Source organism: Triticum aestivum, chromosome 2A (assembly GCF_018294505.1).
Source record: "Triticum aestivum cultivar Chinese Spring chromosome 2A, IWGSC CS RefSeq v2.1, whole genome shotgun sequence".
Taxonomy (NCBI): Eukaryota; Viridiplantae; Streptophyta; class Magnoliopsida; order Poales; family Poaceae; genus Triticum; species Triticum aestivum.
The window spans coordinates 302,922,497-302,931,767 of NC_057797.1; the positions used below are offsets into that span (position 1 = coordinate 302,922,497).

The 9,271-nt window shown below is 44.3% G+C and overlaps 1 long non-coding RNA gene across 1 annotated transcript; it reads right to left on the reverse strand.

The window, feature by feature from the left end:
- Positions 1 to 586: 586 nt before the first annotated feature.
- Positions 587 to 5,319, reverse strand: LOC123185237 (uncharacterized). The gene is made up of 7 exons (XR_006493245.1): positions 4,578 to 5,319; positions 3,996 to 4,470; positions 3,735 to 3,845; positions 2,999 to 3,108; positions 2,553 to 2,650; positions 1,926 to 2,415; positions 587 to 1,781 (listed from the first exon to the last, which is right to left on the reverse strand). It is a non-coding gene; the product is annotated as an uncharacterized lncRNA (long non-coding RNA).
- Between the last annotated feature and the right edge of the window lie 3,952 nt (positions 5,320 to 9,271).

Sequence of the window (9,271 nt, forward strand, 5' to 3'; positions counted from 1 at the left end):
GCGGTGCTGCGACGAAGCTTGCTGATTGTGCCCCGCCTGGCCGGTGACGACATTGGCGGTAGGTTATGGAGAATGACGAGGTGGCCCGCCGACGGGCGCCGTCAGGGCGGCGCGCGCAGCGTGAGCGGCTCGACGCTCAACACGGGCTCGGTGAGCATCAGCCATGGAAATGGTGGAGTGGTGGCAAGTCGATCGACGGAAGAGAAGCTTCGACGCAGCCCTACCCGGCGCACCAATTGTCGGATTCAACAGCCTAGCTCGACGAACCCAAGGGACAACAGACACAACAGTGTATCCTGGTTCAGGTCACCTTGCAGTGTAATACCCTACACCAGCTTTGTGTTGGATTACCTCGAGGGGCTGAGGATGAACTAGTACAGTGGTTTAACAACCTCAGGAGGTGAGGTGTTCTTGAGGTCAATGAGCTAGTGCGTGTGAGGATGGTCTGAATGATCCGATCCCTCTCAAGGGTGTTGGCTAAGTCCTATTTATAGTGGCCTTGGTCCTCTTCCAAATGTAGGCGGGAAAGGATCCCACAACGGCCAAATTGAAAGGGAGGCAACTAGTACAAGTTATCCTAACAAAATTACTCTTCGCCTGCAAAGGCTCGGGCAGTGATGCTGTAGTGGGCTCCGCGATGACCCCCGTCCTGCCAATATGGAAACCTTTTCCTGATTCCTTGGGACTCCGCGCCTGCGCTTTCCTCCTTGGCACCAAAGGGGAAACTGGCACACTGCGCCCGTTGGCGCCCGTGTAGCCTTGGTCGTCATGGCTCATGTCATGTGAACCTCGCAAGGTGCACCTTGCGTTGATATCTCCGCTCCGCTGGAGCCATCCTAGAGAGGCCGCCCCCAGGGAGGCCTTGGCGTCGTCCGCCTCGCGAGGGTTGGCCCCTCACGTGGGTCTTGTGTTGTCGCTGCTAAAACTCGGTCGTACCGGGCCGCTAATGGAGCCACGTCGTGGGCTGCAGGCACGCAAGTCTGGGTACCCCCGTTCCTAGAACACCGACATATTTGTTGGCTCATGAATATCTGCATTATCAAATGTCGACAACTTGGAGTGAATGCGTTCAAGTGGGTCTTTGGTAGTGCGATTGGTCGAGTGTGCAGTATTCTTCTTCCCCTGCAAAAAACTGTGTCAATGATAAGACAACCATTTAAGAAAACGCATGAAGAGAACAAAAAGGTGAGCGGTAGGAACAAAATAATTTCTATGGTATTCATAAAAAAATGAAAATGTGTGACATGCCAGAGCTGCCATTTGAAAACAAGGTATGGATGAACACACATGAAACGCAGGCTGTTGAAGTTAGTGGAAGCTATTAGTTGACGTATGAGTGGACAAGATTTGCAATTTGGTCTAGTAAGGAGTTGCCATGCAGAAGAAGCAGCAGTTGCCATGCAGCAAATTTAGATCATAAAACAGCAGTTCCCATGTGGGACACATAGGAGTAGCCATGTGGCAAGTTAGACAGTTGCCATGAGAGGCAGACAATAGTTGCCACAAAAATGGGTCAAGTAAAAAGTTGGATATGGTTTAGAATGCATCAAACAAAAATTAGCATTAGGACAATAAAAACAGGGAGAACCCATCTCTTGATTGTCTTCCTCAAGTCTTCCAGCACGACATGATCCCCGGTGTTGGACGTAGATTTGCGAGGAGACGACCTAGTGGAAGTGGTGGCACTAGCAGTGGGAGCCCCCTTGTTCAACCTGGTAGAAACACGGGTTGGCGTGGGTGCTTGTTTCTGCTTAACTGATGGTCCACCAGCTGTCGCCTCACTACACATAGAAAAATGGCAAATGAGAGCAAAAAATGGAAAATATAACCAAGTGTGAGACACAAAAATCATGGCGCACATAGCAATAAAAAAAGTCGGGCTATTAAAAAGGAAGAACAAATAAAACGCCAAAGAAACATCGAACCTCCTCCTAGTAGCTACGGGATCGGTCCTACACCTCTTCCCAATAGAGCGTTGGCTAGCATCCTCTGGAGCCCTGCCCCTCTTTGAGAGCGAAACCCCCGTGTCTCTCGCACAGTTGGATCAATGCCTTCATCTGGTGGAAGAACATTCGGTGCATCCTTAGCATTCTTATCATCATCATGGTTAGTGTCATGTGGCACATTCTCCATGTCATCGTCACCATCCTTGTCGATACCAGCATCCACGCCACCGAAGCCATCCCCGACTAGCTCGTCTTGTGTGTCAGGGAGCTCCCGAGAGCTGTTGTAGTCATACCTACCACGGCAACCAGTTGGTCAATTTGTCCATTCTTCAACAAATGATGTGAACTGCCTCGCAACCATGTCGCTATCAGAACCATTCAGTGTTGTCTAGCCCTCGACCAACTTCCCAAGCAAGTTGGTCATGCCAGAACCAAAATGCCCAACTAGGTGCTCAATAGGTGCCCCCGCCTAATCAAAAAACAAAAAGTAACAATTCCCAAACACATTAGAAACACGTGCATAAGAAAAATAAGGCAAACAAACCATAAAGAGAAATCAAATGCAAGAAAATATCATTCAAAAAACAAAAAAATATGCTTGAATACCTTAGAGGAACAAGATGGAGCTGGATGCACATCCATCCACTTGCCAATGTTTTGTGCCCACCAAACACAGTGTAGTCTATGGCATCCTTGGCCATCAGCTAAAAAATAGCAAAAACAAAAAATATGTCAAAAGAAATAAGAAGTAGTGACTACGATCATGGATTGCAAAGGAAAAAAAGTTTGAGGGGGAACGGTGGAGTTGCCGTATGGAGACAAAAATGGTTGCCATGTGCAGACAACCATGGTTGCCAAGTTCTTTATGAGTTGTTAGACATATTGAAATCAGTGAGGTGGTTGAATGGAATCCACAGACAAAGTTGAGTGCACAAAATGGAATATGGATGCCAAGTAAAGTGTTGTGCATTTCCCATGCAGAACCAAATGTATGCGTCATGTTGTATATGCTATATATTCCCCACTTTGAAAAGAAAGAAGACAAAACTAACCTGCAGTTTCCCATATTTTGTATCAGATATCTTGTTTGCGGCAAGCACAACCTTGACATCATCATAAGTCTAGGCAGAGACAACAAACTTATGTGGAGGCGGCGGACCTCCTATCTCAGTAAAGTCGACAGTGGACAAATCAAGACGATCGACGTACATGAGCAGGTTTACACAATAAAGCGAGCAAGTAAATCAGAATATGCCAATGATCGGTGTTGTGCAGGAAAAGAAAATAGATAAAAATGCGGAAAAAAATAAAAGGAAAATGAATACGGTTTAAACGTCATTGGCAACAGAGTCTCCCTTGAGTCACAAGTTCAAAAAAGAAGAAGAAAGAAGAAACATTTTCCATGGGCGTGAGCTCATGTTTTCCATGTATCACTAATTAAAACGAAAGGGAACAAATGAATATAGGAAGTTAACAATATGTGTTTTATAGAAAAATGCAAATTGCCTTTTGGATATCAACTACAGTTGCCATGGATCAAACCAACTTTACTTTGACATGTAAACTCACAAAAAATGAAACAAAGGGTTGCCATGCATGATCGACTATGGTTGCCATAAAAAAAGCAAAAATCAGTTAAAGCTCTGTCAAACTTGGGTTGACAGATTATGGCCAAACAGAGATACCAAATAGAAAACAATTTGGTTTCCACTTACGAACAGCTGCAATGGTGATTTAGGAAAGAATGAACTGTAGTAATAACATTTGCATAACAGTAGGGGAAAATACCATTAGGTGCAAGCGACATCCCTTCCGGTACATCTTATTTAAGAATGCACCATGCAAGAAGTCGGCAATGAATTTACACCAATTCATGTTTTAAACATCTTTCAGCTTCGCCTGCACAACAGAATTCCAGATAAAAAGATGTTGCATCGACATTCAATAAACACATCAAACTGGAAGTGACTAGTTTCTCCATGACATCAAAAACAAAAGATTGTAGGGAAATAGAATAGAGAGAGGGCATTCACCAGGATAGGGAGGCACCTGTTGCTTTGGTGAAGAGATGTGGTAGGCGCAAAGACAGCCGAGATCAAGTACATGAGCAGCTTCATCTTAAATACCTTGCCATGGCTATCATGCCCTCCAGCGAAGTTGCCAGCACAGTCGTATTAGGCATGGATGCCATTCTAGGAAACAAACGGGCGAACAAAACTTCCTCAATATCATTGTCCACCTCATACGGGACTTTGATTTCTCCACGGGAGACACCCAAAGTGCAGATCACCGATTCCTCATCGAAAGGCAGTCTTCCACGTCCCAGAATTACGAATTCCGTAGACTCGGGCACATATGTCTCTCCGAGCCAGTCGCATACAGGGTTTACTAGGTTCATGCATCGAACATCCATCAGAGCCTACATCCCCATCTCACCGGTAGCTCCCTTCTAGTCATTAGTAAATCCCTATTTCAATATAGTCAGGCATTCTTGCGAAGTCCTCTTGCGGTGATGTTTCTTCTTCTACAGAACACAAAAGGATCGTTGTTGGCATGTTCGATGTAATGAAAATTAGTTCTAACGTACCAAAGAAAACTCAGTATTAGATTAAAACATAGGGGAAAAGTTACCTCATCGCCATCTTTTGTACGATCGTTCGCATGATTCCGTGCCGGTAATTTCATGAAGTCATCATCATCATCTTGATGGTCACCACAAGCCATTGTGTTACGGTAAGACATAGTTGATTCAGAAAATTAGTTGCCATCAAGGAGTATAGTTGTAGGTAAACAAGTGTGTTGAAATTGCTATGACTACCATTATCCTACACATTGAAATGCACCTAACTAGATCTAGGGTTCATACACAACTATCAGACCCTCAATTCAACTACAACATCGCCATAAAACAGTGATAAGCACAACCTATGAGACAATCAAAAATAACAAAAACACATTAGAAATCGCTCACACATAAAATTGCAGGCATCTAATCTCTCGTACATAGATAGGTGGTTGCCGACTGGGCGAGCCTCACTGGCTTGACTACCACCGTGATGGCGATGGAACTGCGCAATGCTGCCCTAAATGGCACACATGCGACTCCCCCGCCGACAGGGACACTAGAGCGCTGCGAATCTACATGAATCTCGAGAGGGCTCAAGAGGAATGTAACCAGGGAGGAAGGGAGATAGATTTCACTAGTACAAAAGCTTCTATAGCCTTACCTACTCGATGTGGCTGCTCTGGCAATGACGCTACGGTCCAGTGCCAGCAACGGCCGTGAATGCCGTCGAATCCTCCGCCACCGCCTGCTCCTCTCGACTTCTCCTCCAATCGAATGGAACTGCTACAGAGGGTTGGTTGGGGAGTAATGAAGGGGACCGGGAGAAACCGTAGCACCGCTGCGGGGGTAAATGGCCAGTCGTGGGAGACGGGGAACAAAAGTCGTGCGGGGCGTGCAACCTCCCGCCCCGACTCGCAACTGGTCTTGTTCGAGGGAGAAACAACGTGCGGGCAAACTGACAAAAACTCTACACATCGGCCTTGTCCTACGTGGCACACAAAAACTTCCTCACCATGTCAAGATTTGTGCAAATTTAAATGGACAACGACCCAAGCGTTTGGGCGAGTTGCAATAGTGCCACACATGTGGGCGTTAGTGTTTTCATATATTTTTACTGATCAGATTTCCCTTTATGTCTCTCTTTGATTCCTTTCCTAACTCTCTCTTCTTGCCATTTTTCTTTCACTCTCTTTCCAAACACACAAATTGGTTAGCACTTTTTTACTTAGTTTCCAAAAAAAGTGAATGGCAAGGACTCCAAACCGAACAATTTTTTTGTATCTCAACGTCCCAAGTAGATGTCCTTCCACGTGCAGGACTAGATCTTACCACCCAACAGGAAAACAAGACACGCTCCACATGGTTGCCTTAAAATATCTGCATGCTGCCACTCTTTTCTTTATTCCTTCTATATCTTCTTCTAAAACAAGTCACGTGAGTTGCCTCCTCCTATCAAAAATATTCTTTCCTTAGCCACTCAAACCGACAAGATCTCCACACCAGAATCAATATGACGTGATTGACTTGTTGTGTTGCCCTCAAAACTACTAGTATATCAGAACTTCCAGTTGAACCAGTACTAGTAGAATCTGAAGGCTGACTTTTCTTGTAACATGAGAAATAGAATTGTATGTACTCCTCTCTTCTGTTTCTTGACGACTTCTTCTTCTACTAGGGTTGATGCAACGAAAAATGATGGCTGCAGCAACTGAGGTGATGGAGATGACAACCAAAACTAACAGTTGTTAGTGAATGATGGATGTGGATGCGGACGATGCAAGTGGACGCAACATGAACAATGTGTGACTAGAACTCAAAACACTAAAAGACTAGGCGCTAAGAACCAGCAACTCAACACACGATGCAACCAAAAATTCAACAAAGCAAAAAAAACTAAGTGATAATAGCAAAAGGCTCAAAGTGTCTGGGACACAAATGTACTAATCTAACTTATTCGGCTTTTTCGTGGATTGCAGGTATGAAGGACAGATGTGATCTAAACTCTAAAAAACTGTAAAATATCACCGAGCAAGCTGAAAACTGATACCACTTGATAGAGGCGAGGGTATCCCGATCTTTTGATGAGATGATAACTATTGATTTGGTGTAGTTGACTTTGACGATCCAACTACAAAGGTGCATGCAATCTCCCGAGGTTACTAACGATGCTGGAAGCATGATAAGCCTGACCACAAATGTCTATGCCTACACGCAATCGAAGAACAGGCAAAAATATGATAATGCAATCAGAATATTGCGAATATAGATGAAGTATTGATAAAGGTGGGGATCCGAAAGCGGTCTTGGTCTGGTCGCTGGACAGAAACAAAGTACACAAAGTTGCAATGGCTAAATTTTAACTAAACAAATCCCAAGTCTAAACGATGACTTAAGGGCTGTATTTATAGGGGAAAGAGAGGGGATTTCGTCCACCCTTGGCAAGGTGGGACTAAAACACCTCCTAAGTCGTCCCCCCTACAATACTGACTCTACAAATAGATTACATGGGCCTGGCCAAAAATAAGGTGGCGCAACACCAATAATAATCTATGGACGAAATTTATGAAAGGTCATCTTTTATATTTCGTCCATCTTCTATTATGTCATCATGGTGGCTTCAAAGTCCGAAAATCTCCACTAGAACCTATATTCTTGTTCTCCTCGCACACACCTTCATCTCCTGCTTGATCATGCTCCAATGTTCATCCTTCATGTTCATGCTAGGCCCTTTGATTGCTAGCAACACAAATGTATCTAAGTTAGGCAGCGTCATATTCTCATGAACACTAGAAACATTACCAAGAAACGGAAGTACCTGATTATTTAAAAGGTGTATGTGAGCTCTAGCATTTGTTCCAAGAGGTAAAACAACAAGGGATATGGGTGTAATTCTGGTAGCCATGTCTTCATCAGAACCCAATGAGTACGGATAGCAGCTTTCAAAGCAGACTAAGTAGTTGGAATATTATTAGGATATAATCTACAATGTTTAGACCACCACACATAAGCAAAACTAGTGAATGCACAAAGAGCAGCAGCAACACGTCTCTCCTCAGGATATTGTAAACATGTAAAATGTTGTTCAGTTTCTAACTCCCAAGTAAGATATATATCAGGAAAAATATCTACCCTCAAATGGTTGAATATTTAGTTTTAGTTTAGGGAGATGGACAGGCTCTCGTACCCGAGGTGGTGGTGCATCCCTACCGTTGTGAGTATATGCATGTGGATGACTTGGTGGTGGTGGTTGTACGTAGTTCTGATTTTGATCAACCTCATCCTCGTAATCGCCCCGTAATCATCCTCCTCCTCCATAGTAGAAGGATCCACAGAAGCATCAACAGTAGTAGAAGGGGCACCAGAAACTTGCCCAGGCTCAAGAGGAACTCGGCTCGCTCGGTGGAGAGTTGTTTCGCGATGTGCAGGTGGTTGTTGTTGTTGCAATGGTGTAGCAAAGGCAGGAGGTGGAGGTAGACGCGCAAGCACATCAGCGTACTTGACATCAAACTTGGTGTCAATTGTCTTCCCAATGTCTTCAATCCTTGCTAATGCCTTGCCAAAACTGGCCATCACGTGTTCCACCTGTTGACCCCACATTTCCTGGAATTTATCATGGAGCTCCTTGTTCGTCATGTTCTCCCAGCCCAGCTCATCCGCTTGTGATCCTGGCATGGTTAGCAGGAAGAGAAAAGCATAAGAATATGATCCTATAGTCTGCTAGGAAATGGCAGTGGTGTTGTGGAAAGTCACAAATCCATATCCAAATCTTAAATTCTTACCAGTTCCTACCAAGGAGTAGGTGGTGATCGGCAACCATTGTAGTCAAAACTCTCAAAGCTTGGATAGAGCAATTACGAGGGAGAGTCAAATGAATGACATAGATGTATGTGGAGCTAGGAAGGCTTATAATCTGGTAGCAAAAAGTGTTGGCAATACACAATTGAGAGATGCAAAGTTAAATAAACGCTCAAGGATGGTACTGTGCTGGTCATAGGCTAGACAGTCCTAGAGACGCGAGCCTAGAACACTAACAAAATCACGGTGCGGCACAGAAACAAGGGAAAAGGCCACTCTAGAAAAAAATCGCTCTTTTTTGCGCTCCGATTTTTTGTCGAAAATCACTATAATGGAAAGTGTCTCAAAACTCTTCCCAAGTCAAGATAACAGGATAGGCATGGAAATTTTGGATTAGTTTTTTGAAACCAACCTCATCTACGGACAACAAAATATTTATGGGATCGGAAACCTACTCAGACAAGGAAACACAAATCTGGAAACAGATAGATCTCGAAAGAAAACCTAATATGAGATGGACTCAGAGTGGTGGTGGTATATGGACTCGGATCGGTGGTGGTATATGGATATGGATCGGTGGTGGTATATGGACTCAGATTGGTGGTGGTAGATGGATAGGGATCGGTGATGGTAAATGGAATCGGATCGGTGGTGGTATATCGACTTGTATCGGTGGTGGTATATGGGTTTAGAGCGGTGGCGGATAAGCGGTGGTGGTAGATGGCAGGGACGATAACGATGGTGCGGCGGCGACGTGACAACTTATGAACAGAACTCGAAACTCTAAGAGACTAGAAGCAAAGACCAACAACTCAACACAACGATGCAACCACAAAATTCAACTAAGAAAAATATTGAAAAGACTATGCAATGGCTCAGACTAGTTCGGATATGATGAACTAACCCAAATTCTTTTGTGGCTTATTCATGGACTGTAGGTATGAAGAACAAACTCGATCTAAAC